We start from the raw sequence: 22926 nt of genomic DNA, 5'->3' as shown, positions 1-22926 counted from the left end.
CCGCAATGTGATTTTTTGTTGTTATTCTTTTTGTTGTTTTCATAAAAAATAGAAAACTAAAACCGTTACTGATTAGCAACATATCGCTAGTTATGTACCTTTCACTTTGCCGTGAGGTAGTGACATAGAGACTTTGCAGTGTTGGCTGACCGATCGGTTGGAAGATCTCGCTCCCAAGGTTGTCCCTCGGTCCACGGTGGCCCGGCATTCTGCCCCGTGGTTTACGGAGGCGCTCCGTGTGGCTCGTAGGCAGTGCAAGGTGGCTGAGAGGGCCTGGCGCCTTGCGTACGATGGGGAGGCTAAACTTGCCTACAAGGCGGTGTTGAAGGCTTACCATCAGGACATTTTCGGTGCCAAGAGGGTTTATCTGGCTAGGAGGATAGAGGCATCTGCGAACTCCTGCAAGGAGATCTTTACCATTGTGAAGGAGTTTACGATCCCCAGCTCCCATCCGCCCCCTCCAGCTTCGGCGGACGCTTGGGCCTGCGATCTCGCTGGTTTCTTCACAAATAAGATCAAGGCCATTCAGGCCACCTTCGTGGAGGAACCGGATGGAGGGAGTGGTGTGAAGCTGGACTTTGGACTGCCGCAGACTTCGGTTGGACTGCCGCAGACTTCGGTGGCAGTGCTGTCCGACTTCCCCACTGTTACCAGCGAGGCCTCTCTTATGTTGTTGGCTAATCTTAAATCTGGCTCGCCACTTGATCCCTGCCCCGCCAAATTTTTGGCCGGGATGGCGGCAGTGGTGAACCCTTTAGTCAACCCTATCCTCAATGCCTCCCTGAGGGAGGGGCGGGTCCCTAGCTCTTGGAAAAGAGCGATGGTGATCCCCCTCCTAAAAAAACCGGGCCTTGACACCGAAGTCCTGGCGAACTACAGGCCTATCTCGTTGTTACCTGCACTAGCGAAGCTTACGGAAAAACATGCTCACGGCGCTCTTTCTAGTTTTTTGGAAGCCAATAATCTGCTCCATCCATCTCAATCGGGCTTCCGACCTAATTTCAGTACGGAAACAGCTCTGATTGAGGTGACCGAGATCATCAGGGAGACTCTCGATGCCGGCGGCAGGGCCATGCTGGTCATGTTAGATCTCTCGGCGGCTTTCGACACCGTCCCCCACAAGACGCTTCTAAACAGGCTTTATGACATCGGCCTGAGGGGGACGGTGCTGAGGTGGTTTACCTCTTTCCTGGAAGACCGCCGCCAGACGGTCTGGGTCTCCCAGAGCTCCGCCGAGATGCCGCCATTGGGAGTTGGGGTTCCACAGGGTTCTGTGTTGAGCCCCACATTATTTAACATCTTTATGTCCCCTCTGGCGGCCTTGGTAGAGGCGTATGGGCCCTCCTGTACAGTCCTCTGTGGTGGCCAAAAACCTGGGCGTCAAGCTCGACAATCAGCTGTCGCTCCGCACTCACATCCTTGGCCTGGCCGGCACCTGCTACGGACTATTGAAAATGCTCCGCAAATTTTTGCCTTTGTTATCTGAGGAGCATAGGAGGATTACAGTGCAGGCTCTAGTCGGTTCGAGGCTAGATTATGCCAATGCTCTTTTTCTTGGCCTTCCCGACTATCTGGTCCAGCGCCTTCAGGTGGTGCAGAACTCTGCTGCCCGGGCGATCTTTGGTCTAGGGAGACGGGCTCGAGCGTCTGGGTTGCTCCAGTCGCTCCATTGGCTCCCCATTAGGAAGAGGATCCAGTTCAAATCCCTGACCCTGATGCACAAGGCTCTACATGGTTCAGGAGCGGGATACCTGCAGAGGAGACTGACTTTTTATCGTCCGGCTCGTTCCCTCCGTTCGGAAGCTCTTTGCAGAGCAGTGGTTCCACGGGTGAGGAAGGCTCGTGCGGGAGGGCGGTCTTTTGGCTGCAGAGCCCCCCAGCTTTGGAATCAGCTTCCATTCTCTCTGCGGAGTACTGTCAATTTACTCCAGTTTAGGAGGGGCCTGAAGACCTGGCTTTTTAACTCTTAGTTTGTTTTTACTGCTCATCGTCTCTTCTGTTTCGTTTTGTTGCTTGTTTTTAGCTGTGTTGTGTTATTTCAATATGAGTTGAGGGTGGAAAGCGTCGGGACACTCCCTGTGAGTAGCTGCACGCTATATAAAAGCTCCATAACATAACATAACATAACATAACCTTTTTTCTTTTCAGCAACGTTACCAAAGTATGGACTTACCCTGCTGCAATGTATCCCCGCTTCGTGATGGCCGATGCTACATGGATTCATTCCTTTCCTTACAGATACTGCTTTCGAAGATTCTTGGCCCTAATTAACTTGCGGACTCCGCCTTGGAACAGATGACTGATCCTTATTTGCTGATTAATCATTTAGTATCTTCATGTGGTATGTCTACGGAGGCAATGTTTATAGGACTTCATGGTGTGTTCGACCAGATCTGCTGATTCCTTTTACTTGAAGCACTGAGACCTTATCCAATACTGAACTGTCTGACCAGAACGACGCTTTTCCCAGTATTCTGCAGTGGTTTTGTGATCAGGGCAGGCCTTGCCAAGCCTAATTATTCTACTTTGTGGGAGTAACCACTCACTTTCCGCCTAGGACAACAAGCTTCCTTGGTTGTGCCCCTCCCCCCCATTTTCTTCTCGTCCTGATGAAGACCCCAATGCAAGGGATCAACTTTTGCCTGCCTTTACAATAGGGGTCGAAACGTCGACTGTCTTCTGTTTTTTCAGCTTCATTTCAGGAATAATGTTATTCAGCACATTTATGAAGCATGCTATGTTATAAAAATGTTTTGGAACTTATAATCACCCATAATTTGAATGAGCTTAATAATTTTCAATTGATTGCAGCCTGTGGCTCTGTTTTTATGTCACTTACCCTCCCTACACTCACTGCACTAATCCCTTTCCCCCCCCCCTTTACCAGGGCACTTTATAAAAACTATAATTGTTACCTTAATTGCCTGAATAAGTGGCCAAGCTACATTGGAAATAAATACAATGTGAGCAAACTATTGTCAATTGATTTTTTTGTTTATAGATTGTGCATATTTTCCTGTTTGTTTACTGGGACCCCTCTCTCTCAGCAATGTATCCAACGTTCAATTATTAGCGGCCGGCCCTCTGGGTTGTAGGCTAATGGCTGTGTAATTTTGCAAAGGTACAATAAAGGTTTTTAAAAAAAACAAGGAACTCCTTTTTACATAATGGTCTGCTATCTTGTTAAGGTAAGAGACAGTGGAACTTCCCGTTATTAACAGTTGGCCAAATATACTAGTTGGCCTTCTAGACTATTCGTTTCTTGGAAGGTGATTCTTATCTTGCATGCACTTTTGGTGTCAGAAAAATGATATTGCTGGTCACAGTAATGAGAGTATACTCCTCTTCTTTTCTCCTTTTCTTTAAGCACTCTTTGTACTGGTTTCTGGTTTTTATTCTGGACTCATTTCTGGCGCTAGCAGGGGGTGTTTTTCCCTTCTTGGGAGTATATGGCTACAAGTCCAACATTTGTACTGTCACCAGTGCGCACATTGCCTTTTGTATCCTTTTTTAATTGTATATATATATATATATAGATATTATGTGATTCCCCAAAAATGTTATTGGAGATTTAATGTTACTTGCAGCCTTGAGAAAGTCCTTTCAGACAAAACACGTGTCGGCTGCCTGTTTCGGATGACATGAAAACCGTGCTTGATATGGAATAAACGATATACAATAAAAATCAAGACCATTTTATTGACTTCTTGTTTATTTGAGTGGCTAAAGTCAATTATGTTGATTTGGACTTTCTTTTGTGCCTCGGCATTTGTGTAGCTCAGGCTTTTACAGGTGTTTGTGCAGAGGCCTGACACTTCTATAACTGTTCCAAACAACTTGGTAACATAGAAACTGACGATCATTGAAGCCAAAAGTAAAACAGCACGCCAACTAAATTAATTTAAAGCGTCAATGGCTCCACATCCTGGGCATACAACAACGGGGACAAAGGGTATCCCTGGCGTGTTCCCCTCAATACTCCATGCATTAAATACTATTCTGTCCATTCTCACTCTGGGTGTGGGTTGCTCGTAGAGTAATCTAACCCATTTACGGGACCTCTGGCCTATTCCCATGAGTCGTAGCACCTCTCACAGATAGTCCAAATTGATTACATAAAAGACCTTTTCTAAATCTCTCTTTAAGAGGGCCATTTCCTCATCTCAGTCCTCCACCAAGTGCAATACATGGGTCAAGAGCTGCATTTTCATGGCCGTATTCCATCTTGGTACGAAACCACATTGATCTTCCTGCACCAGTCCTTCTACCACATTAGCTCAGCATTGTCGCTAAGGCCTTACATTGTATGTTGTATCTGAATTAATTATGCTAATTGGCCAGTTTGAGGAAGGGCTCAGTTCTTCAAACCCTAGCTTTAGGATCATACCTTCTCTTAATGGGGATGATAGGACCCCAATCGTCAGAAATCGGTTTTCTGTTACCGGACTGGAAAATGTTTGGTACAGTTTAGCCGGAAAGCCACCGCCCTGTCGTCCTATTTTTTGGGCAGTTCTCGAAGAGCTTCACTGAGCTCTTAGAGTGTAGGTTCTTCCTCAAGTTCTCCCTCCAGGGGGATCTCCAGAACACGAAGGGGTTGTGTACTCAGGTATTGAGTTAATGAGGTCGGGCACTAACGGTGGCCCCATGGTGTATATTTATCGGAGGTGCTATTAAAAGCAAGTGGTGTAGCAGCTATTGTATTTTCCGGAGTGCATAATGCCAATATCAGGTGTGCGGTTTCTCTTTCTTTATTATCCCGGTCAGGGACCTACTCTGTTTGCCTTCCTCCCTCTGAAGCCTCTGTCAAAAGTCCTTAATAATTTTCTATCCCAAGTTTCGACCAGAGTCCTTTTCACTTCCAGGAGCACCTGTATGTATGTGGATAGGGTAGAGGAGCCTCACTGCAGGTCTGCCAACCTATTCTTTGTCTCCTGAACCTCCTTTTGCAATTGTCCCGTAACCCTGCAAACCAAGTCAATACACTTCTGCCAGACCACTGCCTTCATGGCATCCCATTTGTTACTACGGGAAACAGTGGTAACCCAATTACGGTCAAAGTAGTCTGTCAGTGCTGTGCCCGCTGTACCCACTGTTTCCACTGCAGTCGGGTCAGAGAGTGAGTCCCTCGGAAGCCGCAGGAAGCGTGGCTCTCACAGCTTCCCCTCGAGCTAATTCCACCAGCAAAGGAGTGTCATCTGGCAGAAATCGGCACAAGTACTGAGTAGATTGAACTACTGAGGCCACGTGTGCGGTAACCAATATCCGGTCCATCTTACTAAGTATTTTGTGAGTCAAGTAGTGACAGGAGTACTGCTTGGTGAGGGAATGTTGCTCTTTCCATATATCTACACACACTATATTGAGCATAGAATCGTTTAGTGTTCTTGTCATACCTGGCTTTGTGTCTGGTTTCGGCAGGAACTTACTTGTCCATTGTGCCTATATAGTTAAAGTCACTTGCCCAAGTGAATGGAGCATCCACACAGCCAGTGAGGCTGCTCTGCAATTTTGGAAAAGTATAATTCATCGTCTATGTTGGGGGCATACATGTTTTGGAAAGTTTTGTCCCACCTGCTTAATATGCCATTTAATAAAATCTATCACCCCTCTACATCTGCTTCTGAATAAGTTAATTTGAAGGGGGCTGCATGTGAGATCCATATGGATACCCCTCAAGTGTAATCTGAATAAGTGTTGCAATTAAGTTGTCCCTGACAATTTTTGGCTAGTTCACGTGTCTTCGAGTCAGAGAGAGGAGTTTCTTGGAGGCAAGCGATGTCAAGGTTGTCGCCAGAGAAAGGAGAGCAGGGCGCAGGAAAGTCCATTGCCTCAGTAACCCACTGCTATTAGTGTCATACTATGCCAGGGTAAGAATTTCTGGTGAAACAAACATTGTCCAACAAATCTCCCTCCACCCTCGCCAGGTAAACACCCCAAAACATAAAACTCATTTAGAGTGTCTGCCCAATTCCTATGTTCAACAACGCCGTACCACTTTCTCTCCTATTGGAATACTGCAAGTGGTATTGTTTCTCGGGCTACATATTTAAAACATAATACGGAGCGTATATGTAACCATCACAACCATTGATGGCAGTTGGAGAAGCTGGACCAGTCCCTGTTCAGAGGTTGTCCCTTTCAATTGTACAGTGCTGAGCAAAGCAAAGCCAGGGGAGTGGGGTGGGGGGCTGGTGCATAGCAAACTGGGGACTCGCAGACTCTCCCAGGGGGAATTACCCTAGTTCTATATGGGGTGGGAATGAGTTGATCCTTCATGGAAACCCTCAATCCTGCCTTCTAAGGGAGGGCCTTTCACCTCCCGGTTGTAAGGGACACCGTCAGGACATCAGAGTTCCCCTCTCGCTGGCACACCACCCAAGCATCTCCGGCTGTAGCACGTGCTCTTCTGAGCCACTCGGCCGCAAGCATGCCCCACCGCACTCATAAGCCGCATCCCAAATCGCATGTTGAGCACAATTCCCGGTCTCCCCCTGCGGCACCTCACTGTCAATGTGCTGACCTATCTCTCCAGACCGGGTCCGTAGCCGTTCGGGCACCAGGCACCTTGCCAGCCATCAATGGGTCATCAGCGCAGCAGTGCAGTTCCAGGCCGGGGCGTGTGGCTTCTTCTCAAGACAATGATGGCTCTTGGCTGTGAGGGCTCCAAACCGCACATGGTGAGCCTCATCAAAAGGATGGACAGGATTAGTGTGGTAGCCCTCGTTTCTGTCAGGATAATGGTGGATTCATTGAAAATCCATGGAGCACAGGGTGATTAGGTCTCACCGACTATGTTCCTTAACCGTACCTCCAAAACATAATACATTAAATAAAAATAATTCAGCTAAAGTTTCAATTAAAAAAAATGTTACGCACCTAAAGTAAAAAAACCTTTTTTATAATGCATCAATAATTATTAAAAGTGCTACCATTCATTAAAAGTAAGAAATGCGTTACTTACCTGTAACTGCAGTTATCCAGTATTGGTGTCTTTCATAGATTCACATGTCTGAACCATTCCCAGTCGTCAGGATGGGAGTCCCCGGTACATAAATAAAGTAATGTCCTACAGACATATAGAGAAATAGGCCCACAGGCCTTACATTAGTAACATATCCATGTCCTTTTGTAAAAAGGACCAAACTCTAGAAGAGAGCCAATCAGCTGTCACCTCCCTCTAAAACCTTCCTGGAAGGAAGCTCAGTCCCTCAGATTTTCGTACGCACAAAGCTAAGTAGTCGTGCCACTGAGAGAATTAGGTGAGCCCTTCCAGGGGAGGCGGGAGGGTTGCATGTGAATCTATGAAAGACACTGCAGTTACAGGTAAGTAACACATTTCTCATCTAGTATTATGGGTGTCTTTCATAGATTCACATGCCTGAATCAGAGTAGCAAGTAATGCAGAGAGCACATTTCCGATGGTACATCATATACAAGTCATTAGATAATAACATATTAAGCGACTAGCCAGAGCAAATATTTGCAAACAACAAGTACCAACAAATTACATAGTAGAGAAATATGCATACATGAAATGGATGGAGGGATGACAGAAGGCTTGCCTCTAGTGAAATAGATGGCGAAGTACTGCTAGGCCCACCGCTGCGTCCTTCATAAGGTTCTGTAAGTAATGCCTAGTGAAGGTATGTGGCGACTTCAATGTTGCCGCTCTGCAAATGTCAATGACAGGCACACCTGCGAACAGTGCCATGGATGTGGACATCGCCCTATTAGAATGGGCTCGTACTCTGGAATGCAGCGGATGCCCTGCTTGTTCATTACAAACAGAGATAGCCGCTGAGATCCAGCGGGAAATGCTCTGTTTAGGGAGTGGAAGACCTTTCCTGGGCATGCTGTAAGCTACAAATAACTGATTTGACTTCCTGAAAGCTTTTCTCTTGTCTATATAAAATTTTAAGCACCTTTTGAGATCCAGTGATTGAGACGACCTTTCCGCTGCCGTACTGGGATTCGGGAAGAAAGAGCACAAAACCACAGGCTCATTAAGAAGGAAATCCAATGGGACTTTTGGAATAAACTTCGGATTTGTTCACAAGATCACTCTGTCTTGTTTAAATTGCAGGATAGGATCTTGAATCGAGAATGCCTGCAGCTCACTCATCCTCCTCGCGGAGGTGAGAGCAAGAAGGAGAGCTGTCTTCCAAGATAGGTATTTCAGGTCAGCCTTGTGCACCGGCTCAAAGGGATTCTTCATGAGTTGATTAAGGACTATATTAAGGTGCCAGGCAGGTGGCAACATTTTTACCGGAGGGAAAGTCCTGTACAATCCCTTTAAAAATTGTTTGATCAGTCTATGAGACCAGAGAGAAAGACCCTCTGAAGATCTCTTGAAGTGGGATATTGCAGCCAAGTGGACCCTGATGGAGGAATGAGCAAGGCCTGGCGTTGCCAAGATAAAAGATAAGGTAAAACCTGCTCCGGAGAGGAAGTGAAAGGGTGTATTCCTCGATCTCTACACCATATACAAAACCTCTTCCATTTCAGAGAATGTTTTATTGGTGCTATCCGCTCGAGCCCGAGCTAGGATGGCTCTACAGTCAGCCGAAAGATTCAAATTTCGAAGCTCTTGGAACTCAGGAGCCAGGCGGCTAACCTGAGAGATGGTAGATTCGGATGTTGGACTTGCCGGTTGCTCATTGTGAGTAGAGACGGACACTGCTTCAAACGGATCGGTGGCTCCAGAGCTAGGCGGTGGAGTTCCGTGAACCAATGCTGTTGTGTCCAAGTTGGGGCTATTAAAATGAGAGTACAAGGTTCCACTTTCATTTTTCCGAGGACTCTGGGAAGCATCGGGATTGGCGGAAAGGCATAGGCAAAGACGTTGCGCCATGCAATCGAAAATGCATTCCCAGAGACCCTGACTGGGATGCCAACTTGCGAAGTGTGGGCATTTGGCGTGTGGAGTGCCCCATCTCTAGAAGATCTGGTCGAGTATTTTTTGATCCAGTTCTCACTCGTGAGATACGGTTTTCTGTCTGTTCAAGGAGTCAGCGAGTACATTGCCCATGCCTGGGACATACTCCGCCCGAAGGGATATCTTGTTTGAGATTAGCCAGTTCCAGATTCTCTGCGACTCGCGAGAGAGTGTCAACGAGCGTGTCCCTCCCTGCTTGTTGAGGTAGTGCATCGTCGTGGTGTTTTCTGTCCGGACAAGCACAAGGGAATTTTTGATCCTTGGCAGGAAAGCCTGAAGGCCAGGAAGACTGCCCGCAGTTCGAGCAGATTGATATGAAGTTTCTTCTCCATAGGAGACCACTTCCCGCTTATCCGTAGCTCTTGCAGAAAAGCTCCCCAGCCTTCCAAAGGAGGCGCCTGTTGTGATAATATGAGGAGCAGCCGGGAGCAGGAATGCCAAGCCTTGAGAAAGGTTTCAAGATGACATCCACCATTGCAGGGCTCTGACCATTCGAGGATTCACTTTATGTGGTCGTCGAATGAACATGTGCATTGAACCCACTGCTTCGAGAGCGCCTCCTGTAGAGGTTGCATCCGTAGACGACCGTGAGCAATCAGGAGGATAAACAATGACATCATCCCCAGAAGGGATTTGAAGAGGCAGACTGTCAAGACCTTCTTCGAGGCTACTATAGCAGCTAGTGCCAGGAGCTTGTACATCCTCTCTCCGGATGGGAAAGCTTTTGCTGAACGTCTGTCCAGGGTTGCACCTAGGAAATTGATGCACTGAGAAGGTTGTAGGACAGATTTTTCCTGATTGAGTGTGAAGCCCAAGCAATCGAAAAGCCTTAAACAGGTGTTGGAAGACCTGGACGCGTCGTCTAGGGATGGAGCCTTGATCAGCCAGTCGTCCAGATACTGAAAGACTTGGTGATGGCACTGTAGGAGATATGCCACCACCGGGGAAAGACATTTCGTGAATATGCGAGGTGCAGACTTGAGCCCGAAGGTCAGAACGCAAAACTGAAAGTGTCTGCCCGCTACTGCAAATCACAAATACTTTTTGCGATTCCTGTGAATTGGGATATGGAAGTAAGCGTCCTGCAGGTCTAGTGACGCCATAAAATCTCGCTCTTCCAGTAGTTGCAAGACCTCCTGGATCGTTACCATGCAAAACGACAGCTTTTGTAGGAATTTGTGGAGGGCCCTGAGGTCCAAGATTGGTCTCCACTTTTTTTTTTTGGGGATCAAAAAGAAGCAGGAATAAAATCCTTTTCCCTTTTGAGATGGAGGTACCCTCTCTATTGCTCCTTTCTGCAGCATAATCATGATCTCTCGTAGAAGCAGCCGTAGACTTTTGTGATGCATTGGGCGAGGCGGAGTCTGTGGAGGGATTTGTATGATTTCCATAGAGTGGCCGAATCGTACTAATTGAAGGACCCAACGGTCCATAGTAATCTTTTTCCAATTTTGTAAAAAGTGGGAAATCTTTCAATAATAATACTGGGTAACTGTATCTTTCTTGATACCTTGAAATGCCTCATTCACTTGTTTCCCAATAAAACTTCTCCATCGAAGGGGAGATTCAGGATCTCAATTTTCTTGGACTTCTAGTCTAAAAGCAGTCACACTTAACCACCCCTGACGCCTTAGCACCGCCGCTCGCCTCCTGTCTATTGTCCTCTGGGAAGAGGTCCATGTTTGGTGCCATATCGCACCACATATGCCTGTCTTATCTGCCCAGAATAGCAAGGGCATTATCTGCTTTGACTAAGAGAGCAGACATGGATGAGAATCTTTTTCCTGCATTGTTCAAGCATCTCCCCTCTTCAGGAAGTATTGATATAGGCGCAGAGGGATTCTTAGATTTTTGTTGCACCGCTTGCGAAAACACGGAATCAGGTTTTGGATGGCCCATTAAACACGCTGGAAAAAAGGGACTCTTGGAACACTCTGGGTGACCCGGGCCTCTGAGCCCTCGCTGTCGTCTGCACGTCCCGTGCGCCTCTGGCTGTCTGACTGGTGAATGGATTTGAGCGCATCTCCTTGACAGTCCTGTCTTTTCGGCCCTAGGGGGCAGCCGTGTTGGCCCCATCCGCAGGGCCCGGGCGAAGCGAGGGCACGAAGGACAGGTTCTGCTGGGGTAGTTTTGCAGTAAGGCAAGGTCGGGCGACAGGAGCTGCAACGCGATGGTGGCTGAAGAGATGCCTGCGGCCTGGATAGTTTCTAAGGCTCAGCTGTGTCAAGGAGGTGTCGCTCCCTCAGCCAGAGCGTCAGCTGATAAAGTTCTACTGTGCCAATGCCCCCTGCCAGCGAGGGGCGCAGGTAGTAGCAAGTGAGGCCCCCAGGAGTGCAAGTGCTGTGGTGGTACCTGGGGAGGTAAGCTGAACACTGAACGTCTGCCAAAATAGAGGCCTGTCCCCTGGACCCCCCACGACAGACACAGGCCTCGGACAGCTCCTCCTCTGAACCACAGTACTCTGTCGCAGGCAGGGAGAGCCACCGAGTGGGTTTTGACGAGATCGACGTTAGGCCTCACAGGCAGCAGAGAGGTAGCTCAGTGCTCAGAGGCCCCGGTCAGCCAGTGTGTTCCAAGAGTCCCTTTTTTCCTCCCTACAAAAGGACCTTGCCACGATGAAACACGACATCCAGGCAGATCTCCGGGATGTTCAACGTGATGTGGACTCACTGGGTGATAGAGTCCACACACTTGAGGAACACAACAATAGGACGGCCAAAGAAATTGAAAATCTCCAACCTTCTCCGTTTGCAGGATCAGAATCTGGATCTGCAGGCCCACACTGAAGATCTGGAGAACAGGTCCCGGTGGAACAATATACGCATCCGTGGCATGGTGCATGATGATGGCGACATCTAGGCCCTTGAGGCGGGCCTCTTCCGCTCTATCCTGGGAGTTCCAGATCAAGCTGGCCCGCACCCACAATGTGAGCCCACGATGAAAGGCACCTGCGCCTCCAGAGGACATCCTGACCTGTGTTTATAACTACCAGTTAAAAGAGAGGATCCTCCGCGAGTATCACTGTCAACCGGATTTTACGTATCGGGGACAGAATCCTACGCCTTTCCAGGACCTGACCACCTTCACGCTTCTCAAACACAAGTTCGTCCGACCGATCACACTCCATCTCCGTGAAGCGGATACCAAATATTCGTAGGGTCACCCGTTTTGACTGATCTTTGTCTATCAAGGGTAGCCGAAGCAGTTTAAATTCGGTGGCCTACAAACTTCTGGGCATCGATGAACCTGCCCTGGTCCATCCTAGCCAAGACTCACGCCCTCGCAGGCACCGAAGCGGCCATGGCTGGGCCACCATAAAACCCTCACTATCAGAACCCTGTACTCCTGGAAACTTAGTGACTCACTACTCCATTGCCCTGACGTTGTCACACGCCTCACAAAAACACTGGAAGACTTATTAGCTATAAATGACACACAAGACACCTCCATCATCTCCCTCTGGGAAACCTTATGTTAAGATAACAAGGCACTCAAAGAGAAGAGGGACGAGCTTTCCAGACAGGTACTCGAACTAGAAGGGATTCACAAGCGGACGGGGGAGGAAAGTGAAAACGGTTAGGGCGCAGTTAGCTAGCCTAGAAACTTGATAGGGCAGAACACGCCACGCTCCGCCTGACGGATGGGAGTGGATACATGTGGACAGCTATTAGCCCATAAACTACGCGTGCAAAGGCAGGCAGCGATGGTCCCACTCATCTGGACTGATGCGGGCATTGAGCAGTCGCAAACGCGTTTCGAGAGTTTTACGCCAATCTGTACACTGCGCAGTCCCTGCCTGAACAGAATCCCTCCAGGTACTGCCAAGATATAACCCACTCTAAGCTAACTACCGATCAGGGAGCGACCCTAGACAGCCCCATTGAAATAGAGGAAGTCATCTCGGCCTTAGCTCGACTTAAGTTTCTTAAATCCCCCGGCCAGATAGATTCACCACCCTTTTTTTATAAAACTTTTACTCCCTTATAGCTCCGATACTGACAACTTTTCAATGCCATAGACGACACTATGGACTTACCGCCCACAATGTTTTGGAGCATCAGTGGCAGTATTGCCTAAACCCGGCAAAGACCATAGATTCTGCGCCTCCTACAGGCCGATATCGACTATAAGCGACCCGGCTGGGACCTATGATGCCGGGATTAATACACCCGGACCAGGCCGGATTCGTGGTGACTAGACAGTGCAGGATTAATACTAGGCGACTGCTAAATTCCACCGGCAGCAAGAGGAGCATGTTTTCCTGTCTATAAACGCCAAGTAGGCGTTTGACAGAGTCCACTTGCTCTTCTTAGAGACTGTCCCGGAGAGATTTGAGCTTGGGCGCCGTTTCCGACAATGTGTTTTCAGCGGCTACCGCCGCACTTCGGCCACGATCCGGGTGGGCGGTTATCAGTGCTTTAAATGGGAAAAAATAAGAGCAGGTACTCATTAAAATGAGCTAGAGTTGTAGGGAGTGGACGGGGCTGGGCGGAGCTAGGGGCGGGGTTAAGGGCAAGACATAATGATAATTAACAACTTCCATAATAGTTGCAGCACACACCAAAGCACATGATAAATGTGTTTATATAAACAAAGCAGGTTAACTCATTATACTAAATGAAAGAGAATTGCGATAATATGTTAACTTTTCCTTTTTTTGCAATAATTGCACCTTTTTAATGCCATACTGTTAATTGATGATGTTTGGCACAATACTATATATTTTTGAGCATGTGAGTATGAAGAAACTGAAAATAACCCCACATCAAATCAAAGCTCTTACACAACTAGCAAATGAAGCAAATCATCATGACCCTCCCCAGAAGATATCTCTTGTCTCTTCCATCGATCTATACAGTCATCCTTTCATCCTACCATTTACCTGCTGATGTCCACTATTTACCCTTTACATTCTGTCATCTATTCGGTTTTTCATCTATCATTCAGTTTTTCACCATTCCGTCTGTCCACCCTTCATATCCAAACCTATCCATTCATCCTTAAACGTATCCATTCACCCTTTCACTCATCCATCAATCCTTTTGCTCATTTATCCATCAACCCTTTCACTCCTTTATACATCCACTCAATACCTCCTTTCACTCATCCATCATCCACCCTTTCGTCCATCCTCCCTCACTTCCATTCATCCATCCATCCATCCAATCTTTCACTTACACATCCATCATCCGCCCTTTTATCCAATCATCCACCCTCTTTCACCCATACATCCATTCACTCATCCATCCATTCACTCATCCATCCATTCACTCATCCATCCATCCATCAATACATCCACCCTAGCTCACTCATCCATCCACTCACTCACCCACTCACTCACCCACCAACATTTCCCTTCTACGTTATTCATGAACCTTTTTCACCACAGACATGTACACACAACGTGCCACCCATTTTCTTTAAAATACCTCCTGAGCATGCCTTGATTCTCTCTCTCTCTCGTGTTTTCCTTACAAAACCAGTCATACAAATGCAGGCACACTGGGTAATTGAGACATTGTTTTTAGGAAGGTGGGTTTCTCAGTGCAGAACGCTGTTAGATTAGCCTCAAAGAGCCTCTTCCATCGCATTGTCTGGGCATTAACCCTCTGATCCAGAAAGTACAGGAAGTGTGAAAATCCGCCGCCCTTGCGACTGCTAAAATGTATATGTTTAAAGTACTTTTCACTTTCTGAAGTGCTGCGCTTTGAAAATCACGCGCGCACACTAGCAGGTAAAATGAATCTCCACCCTTCTTTGTCTAGCACAGCGTGACCGTGAGCACCTCACATTATTCAAGTGAGCCCTGCCGATTAGCTCAGCAGGGGCTCAGATGGGGGCTACAGAAGTGGCGCCTTGGCTGACGGAAACGTCCCCACCTTCTCATTCGCACTCTCAGCCAGTGACCTCCCTTGTCATGAGTACCGGTACTCTCCTCTGGCAGAAGAGAAGTGCCGGTACTTAGAGTGACAAATCTAAGAAGTGCCGGTACTCCGTACCGGTGAGTACCGGCCTATTTAAAGCACTGGCGGTTATACCTCAGACCCCTTTCCGATTTCCATGGGCATGCGTCAAGGTTGGCCATTCTCCCCATTGCTATTCGCCATCTACATGGAGCCGTTTGCCCAAAGGGTTTGGGAAAATCCACGGATCCAGGGGATCCTTTTTGGCGGGGTGGAGTGCCATACTATTAGCCTTTATGCTGATGATGATGTCGCCACGCTTGAGTCACCTCATACCTCAGAACGGGCATTCCTGATCGGGCTCGGGGAGTTTGCGGCACCCTCCGGATTTAAGGTCAATGTAACCAAGTCCCAGACGTTGAGCTTCTCCTTGCAGCAGCCTACTATCACGGCTCTTGTGCGCCTATGCCCTATCCCATGGGATCACAAGACCATGCCATACTTGGGCATCACCCTCTTCTCCGGCATCGCCAAAACAGCACAGCATCTTTGAACTATTCCTGGCTGCTATGCCAGACCAAGCAGGCGCTCAGGCGATGGCGGCCGTTCAATCTCTCATGGCTGAGCAGAGTTGCAGCCCTTAAAATGAACATACACCCAAAGTCTTATACCTTTTTCAGACTTCTCGTGGAGCCACCCCAGAGGGTTTTGAAACAACTACAATCCGAGTTCGTCAATTTTGTCTGGGCTGATGAGAGAAGAAGAATCAACAGGGCGCTGAGCTTTCGACCCCACGGAGAAGGGGGATGGGGATAACCGATCTCGACCGCTACTATGAAGCCACCCAGATACCCTCTCTTTTAGAATGGGCTCAGCCAGAATCTGAGAAGTGCTGGCTCTTTATGGAGCATGCACTAGCGAAAAAAGCTCTGTTGGTGGCGTGGCCAAGATGGCGGCGGAGTAGGGCGCGTTTTTGGTCCCTCCGGCGCCGCGCTCTCCAAAGCCTTGTTTAGCGCTTTACTTAATGCCCATCCACACCTGAAACTAAGCTGGCCTGCTCCTGAAGGTCGTGAGGCGCTATCCGACCCCCTTTTCTTCCCAATCGGCCGAGAGTGGAGGTGTGGCGTGGTGAGGCCTGGTCGGGTGACGGGACGAGTGCTGCCCTGGGCCTCAGCACGGGACGCCTTCAGAGGAGTGAGGGTGCCCAGTGGCCCTGAGGTGACGACAACGGAGGTACGAAAGGCTGCGGTCGAGCGGCCTGGGGTAAATTGCCACGAGGGACCAGACGGCTCAGCAGAGGAGAGGGCTTGATCTCGTACAGCCGGAATAGGCCGGGGACGCCAGGGCCTGGTGGCATCGAGCAGCGGAGGCGGAGCTCCCTGACGCCTGCCCCGTTCGACCTCCTTAGCGGGCGAGGAGTATACGTGTGGGGCCCCGGGGGACCAGCGCGGGCTGCTGATCGCCGCTGCGGGCCCTGAAAGCAGTCATCCACGACGAGGATTTAGAGGAGGCATCGGGAGTGAGAGGCGGCGCCCAGGCCCCCCCCCCCCTCGGCGGCGAGGACACGAGCTGGCGGCGCAAAAACAAGGAGAGGGTCCGGTGCCTGCAACGGCCTCAGGCGACTGAGCTCGATTGGGCCGTCAGATTGGAGCAACCGCGGTGGTGAGATCCCTGCTCTGCGGGTGAGTGCTCCCTCGCGCAGCAGCACAGCCTTAAGGGCTGAGAAGGTGAGAGGCAGGTGGCTGGCTCTTGGGGGACACGGTTTGTCGGCCCGCAAATTGGTGGGCGGAGAGGCTCTGGGAAGTTGGGAAGAACCCTGAGGGGCAGGGGGCCTGCCCGAATAGGGGCGGACATTGGAGCCTCAAAAGAACTGCATGCTGGCAACATGGCACCCCCACCCCCTGCAGCTGCCTGAGCGTACGCCATTCCTCGGCCTGCATTTCGGCGGGAACGCGGCCACCTTCTGCGCGACTGGCAACTGCCACCCTTCTTCCGCACGTTGCAGTGCCAGCTTGGAGCTAAGAGCTGTCACCTGAGCCCGTCTATCACTTAACTGAGGGCTGTCCACTAGCTTGGCTACCGCTAGTTAGAAAGGGGTAGCGGTCCCTCCGCCACTGACCTGCCCACTCCGGGGGTAGCTGAGGACTGGCTCTTTCCGCCCACGCTAGGCATGAACTTTCCGGCATCTGGAGGGAAAGAGGCCTTATGAGACTCCCTAGCCGCAGCTGAGCACTTACCCGACTGGTGGGAGGTCTGAGAGCAGTGTCCATCTGGGGATTTGGAAGCTACGATCCCAGCCGCTACTGCCACGTACCGGATGGCCCTCCGGGGCCTAGCAATGTCGACGGCCAGAAACAGAAAAGAGAGTACGGTGAAGGAGGGCTCCCCGAAAATGGCGGCGCAGACAACCGCTCAGCCTACGGACAAATTGCCGCAGAGGGACGATGCGGAGGCCCCAGCAATGAAGGCTTTCATGACAGCTGTTCTCCACAATCAAGGAGGACATAACGGAACTGCATTCTCAGCTTGTCTCTGATCTTCGCGAGGTGCCGTGCGATGTCGACGGAGTGGGGGAGCGGTTGGCAACCCTAGAAGAACACAACCTGACCACGGCAGAGGACATCCACCACCTACAGCAAGATGTGATCCGCCTCACTGAACAAAACTTAGACCTGCAAGCCCACGCGGAGGATTTGGAGAATAGGTCCCGCCGCAACAACATTCGGATCTGGGCGGTACCCTGGAAGGGCAAGGGGTGAGACCTAGGAGAATATGTGGGGTCCCTCTTTCGACACATTCTTGGTGAGGAGGGAGTGAGATTCAAATGGACCGAGTGCACCGTTTGGGGCTCCCGCTGGGACCTAAGGCCCCTATTCCAGACATACTGGTATGTGTCCACGATTTCCAGACTAAAGAACAGATTCTACGAAAGGCTAGGGATACTGCCCCCCTACAATTCCGAGATCACCATCCCTTGCTCTTTCAGGACCTCGCGGCCTCCACGCTGACGAAGTGAAGAGCATTTAAGCCTACTACCACCTATTTTAGAGAGCAAAATGTTCCCTATTCCTGGGGCCACCCATTCCGCCTTATTTTTAAGTGGAAGGCCAAGCTCATTCAGGTGCGGTCCCTGGACGCAGCTCGTACTATCCTGGGTCTGGACCAGGAGGCCTCCACCTCCGAAATGGACGGCTCACCCGGTAGACAACGGAGGCGATCTGCTGAGTGGCAGAGAGTGGGTAAGCCGGTACCCAAGGCGAAGCCCGACCTGATGGCGAGCATGTTGGAGCGCGGAGCAGCTGTGGCCTCGATAGCCCAAGTGACTGAGGTTTCAGCAGACGCCTGAGGCTGTACCTCTTTCCTGGCATCAGTAGGGCACATGGTTGGCGCCGGAGGGGACGACCCTTAGAACGTACCACCTACTCCTTCTATGTCCGAGACTCAACCGAGTTATATTTCTGGAAAAGACTACATGACTGTATCGGGCCATGTCCCTTTGCCTTTAAGGCGTGCGCCACAAACCTTCATGCTCTTCTTTCTTTTGTTCTCTTTTGCTCTGACTGTTGGGACTTTGGGTGGGGAGGGTGTCGAGGGGTTCAACAGGGGGGTGTTTCTGGGGTCGTTGGGGGGAAGGGGGTAGGTTGGGAAGGGTAGTGGTGGTAGCAGGGGGTTGGGCAGAGTGCTGTCACAGAGATGCTTGCAGGCAAGGTGCCGAGGGAGAGAGGAGGGGACACACAGGGCGAAGGGGCCACGAGGAGTGAGGGGTGTTGGTCCGATTGTGCTGTATCACGCTATACCCGAGATTTGGCCACTGATGGTGGGGGTAGGAATCAACTGCTTCAGGCGCAGCGGCCTGGGGCGGACGGCCCTTACAGAGCACTGTAGAGGGGTTTCTCAATGATGCCTCTGATATTAGGGACGTGGAATGTTAAAGGGATGAACTCCCCCCAGAAGCGCCAAAAGATTTGGAAATATATCAATGACCATCACTTAGACATAGTTGGCCTTCAAGAAACTCACCTGACTAAAACGGAGGACTCCCGCCTTAAGCACAAACTGTTCCCATTGATCTATAGGTCCTCCGCCACCACGAAGCAGAGGGGAGTGGCCCTGAGGTTTCGATCGACCCTACATTTCCAACCACTGAGGGTACAAAGTAATAAGGAGGGGCGTTGGATTATGGTCAAAGGTCTCTTGCAGGGTAAATTAGGCACCTTCCTCGTGCTTCATGCACCTAAAATGGGCCAGAATGTGTTCCTCCAAACCATGATGGGGAAGCTCGTCGATTTTGCTGATGGGCCACTGATCGTTATGGGGGACTTTAATCTAATATGGCAGAAGGGTCTGGACAGCACCCACCTACAAAGTTCTGACATGGGTACCTTCTCCCCCGAAACCCCCCAAAAAAAAATCTCGGACTTGGGCCTTTTTGACACTTGGCACTTCCTTTATCCCCAATCCAAAGACTACACTTTCTTCTCCCATGTCTACTCTCGGCTTGACCACTTCTTCCTCAGTCAATCCCTCCGGGGGGACCTCCGCGAAGGCAAGATCTTTCCGCTTCCCGTCTCTGACCATAGCCTGCTCGCGTTGGGCCTCCACTGGGGCACGAAGAATAAGGACGGCCCTAGATGGTATTTCCCAGCAGGACTTGTTCGGGACAAGTCCTCTTGTACCGCTCTGAGAGGCCTTATCTCCGAGTTTTTTACACTTAATGACCCGGGAGACACCTCGGTCTTCACCACATGGGATGCCTTTAAGGTGTATTTGAGGGCACTGCTTAGCATTGAATTCAGCGCTTAATAAGCAGTGTGGTCGGGAACGGGAGCAGATGGAGGAGGAGCTCTCCGCTTTAGAGAAAGCACACAAAGAAAACCCCTCCAGGTTAGGACTCCGGCAGCTAACGGCCGTCAGAGGTAAACTCCGGGCCCACTACAATAACAGAGCTGAGTACACCCTGCTAAAATTGCGGCGTCTCTCCTTTTCCCAAGGCAATAAAGTGGGGAGACACCTAGCCAGACAGCTTTAGGATAAGAGAGAGTGGGAATACATTGGGGGGATGCACGACGGACAAGGGGGAATGATACATCAGGACGAGGCTAAGGCTGAACTCTTTGGGACCTTCTACAAGACCCTCTTCACGGGGGACAGCCTGGACGCTACTGAGCAGCTTGAATATTTACGGGGATTGGCGTTGCCCCAGGTCTCAGCAGAATGGAAAGAGGAGCTCTCTGCCCCTTTCACTAGGGAGGAGGTATTGGCTGCTATTAAGGCGTTAAAACCCCATAAGGCCACCAGGTCAGATGGCTATACAGCAGTTTTCTAAAAAACCTTCGCCTCTGAGCTTTGCCCCCATCTCTCGTTCGACTGTTCAATAGCATGGCGGAGGAGGGTGGAACCTCGGCCACGATGCCGAAGCACTAATATCCGTTATACCCAAAACCGTTAAAGATCCTGGAAAATGTGCCTCATATAGGACGATTGCCCTGTTAAACTTGGACGCGAAGCTCTACTCCTCTATCATAGCCTGGCGGCTCAACGATCTAATGCCGGCCCTCATTGACACGGACCAGTCAGGGTTTATAAAGGGCCGCCAGACCCATGATAACATCCGGCGGGTGATACACCAGATTGAAAAAGCCAACAATTTTAAAATCCCGGCGGTACTGGTGGGTTTGGACACCGAGAAGACTGGGGATTTTTGTTCCACACGCTGGCCGCCTTCGGCTTCTCCTCCAAATTCTTAATGATTCGGGCGAATGACATCTCCCCCCCGATCCCGGGTCGAGGTGAATGGCCACCTGTCTTCCTTCTTTGTGCATTCCCGGGGCACTAGACAAGTATGCCCGCTGTCGCCGCTGCTTTTTGCCCTTAGCATAGAACCGACGGCGATGAGGTCCAATCCCGACATTTGTGGACTGCCCTTCCCTCTCGGATCCAGCCCGTTCTCTCCCTCTAATACAAGCCACACTAGACCGCTTTGAAGCAGTGGCGGGCTTCAAAATTAACTACGACAAATCTTATGTTCTTAACCTCACGGTTCCCCAGCGCGACGTCTCACATCTTAAGTTGTTGACCCCTCTTCCATGGACTCACTCCTTCATCCAATACCTGGGGGTCCACTTGACCCCCACGCTGGGGAAGCTTTACGCTGCTAACTTCCCTCCGCTTCTAGCCAAGATCCAAACTGACCTGGCCTGATGGAAACCCATGTTTATCTCTTGGATGGGGAGAATTCACACTATTAAAATGTCCCTTCTCCCCAAGCTTCAGTACCTATTCCAAGCCCTTCCTATAGACTTGGACGGGGAATTCTTCAGGCGGGTGAAGACTATGATGCTGCGCTTTATCTGGCAGGGGGGTCATGCATGCTTCTCTTTCACTGCCCTACGCAGGCCACAGAGGGAGGGAGGAGTGGGGCTACCTGACATACACTTATATTACAAAGCTGCACAACTCCGGATCCTGGTGGAGTGGTCCCAACAAGAGTCAGAAAAACACTGGCTGCATATGGACAGGAGCATCGCAGGGAGGACGATCTGGGATCTGGTGTGGAGGCCCAAATGCGACAGGCCCAAGAATGCATATCTCAGTACCCCCACTAGCACCACCCTGAAGGTCTGGGACTCTGTCTCCGGGGATGACAGGTGGACCACCTTCCCCTCTCCCTTCACGCCCATACATTTTAACCCAGCTTTTCCCCCGGCACTATCCGAATGGCCCTTTGAGGCTTGGAGGGAGGGAGGATGCTTAGCGCTCACACACCTGTTTCACAATTTTGACCCACTCACCTTTGACAATTGTAGACGGGACTATGGGGTCCTCGACCGTGAATGATATCACCATGCCCAACTTCTTCATTGGGCGCTCTCCCCCCAGGTGAGGGAGGCGGCCACTAGACCACTCACGAAATTCGAAACTTTCCTGACCAAGACCTCCTCCATGAAAGGTGTGATCTCCTTATATGGGTTCCTACTTTCCACCACAATTACCCCTAGGCCTCGTTACATGACCATGTGGGAAGGGGTCCTCCACCAGGATATCCCAGAAGTTGAGTGGACACATCTGTGGTCCGACATTGCCAAGTTTAACCATTCAGTGGAACTTAGGGAGGCACATATGAAAACCATGATGGACTGGTATCTTTGCCCCGCCAAGCTGAAGCAGATCTTCCCTGACACTTCCGATAGATGTTGGAGGGGGTGTGGACTCTTGGGGGACTTTCAGCATATTTGGTGGGACTGCCCAATTATCCGACCATACTGGGAGGAAATTCTAGCCCAAATGAAAGATTTCCTGGGATACCCCATTCCTACTTCAACGGCCTCTACTCTGTTGGGACTCCATGATCCTAGCCTCTAACATCAGACTAGGGCGGACAAGAGGATCATGTGGCTATGCATTGGGGCGGCCAAAATAACCCTAGCCGCAGCATGGAAGAAGAACGAGGCGCCGGCCGCCTCCCTTTGGCACTCACGGCTTTGGAAATTGCTGAGTGTGGAGAGGATGGCGGATATTTTCCTAGACGACTAAGAATTTAGAATTTCGCTGGGGCCCACTGGTTGCTTTCCTTTCCAAAGGTCTGCCATCGGCTGTGTGCCCTCCTAGCGTTAGAGCTCTCCATTTGTTCCAGCTCTGATTACCTGCTACCACTAATCTAGCCCTTGTTTGTTGTTTACTGCTACCACCACTGGGGAGGGGGGAGGGGGAGAGGGGGGAAAGTGGGGTAGGGAGGGAGGGGGTGGAGGGTCTTTTCGTTTGTCTACAGTTGTTCCACTTCGGCTTCCTGCACAATCTTCATTTACGTTACTGCATCCCTTGATGTTTGTTTGCGGAAAGTTGTGTCAGCACTAATGTAGCATGCTTCGAGTCACAATGCCGAGGGGCTTGGAGGCCGGACCGCACAGATATGACCTTGCACTGCCCGAGCTTTTAGCTTCTTTCGGGTTCCAAGGCAAGCTGGATGGGGCCTCGGTTACCACAGTTGACTACCACAGGGGACCTCCCATCATTTGCTTGTTGTTAGGTCACGTGTTCCTCCCCCAGTATCTAATGCTCTACTTGGAATGCTCTCATGCTACCCCCTAC

Source organism: Lissotriton vulgaris, unplaced genomic scaffold (genome assembly GCF_964263255.1).
Source record: "Lissotriton vulgaris unplaced genomic scaffold, aLisVul1.2 SCAFFOLD_1239, whole genome shotgun sequence".
NCBI classification, from domain to species: Eukaryota; Metazoa; Chordata; class Amphibia; order Caudata; family Salamandridae; genus Lissotriton; species Lissotriton vulgaris.
The sequence above is the reverse complement of the archived record's forward strand: the minus strand, read 5'-3'. Positions refer to the sequence as shown.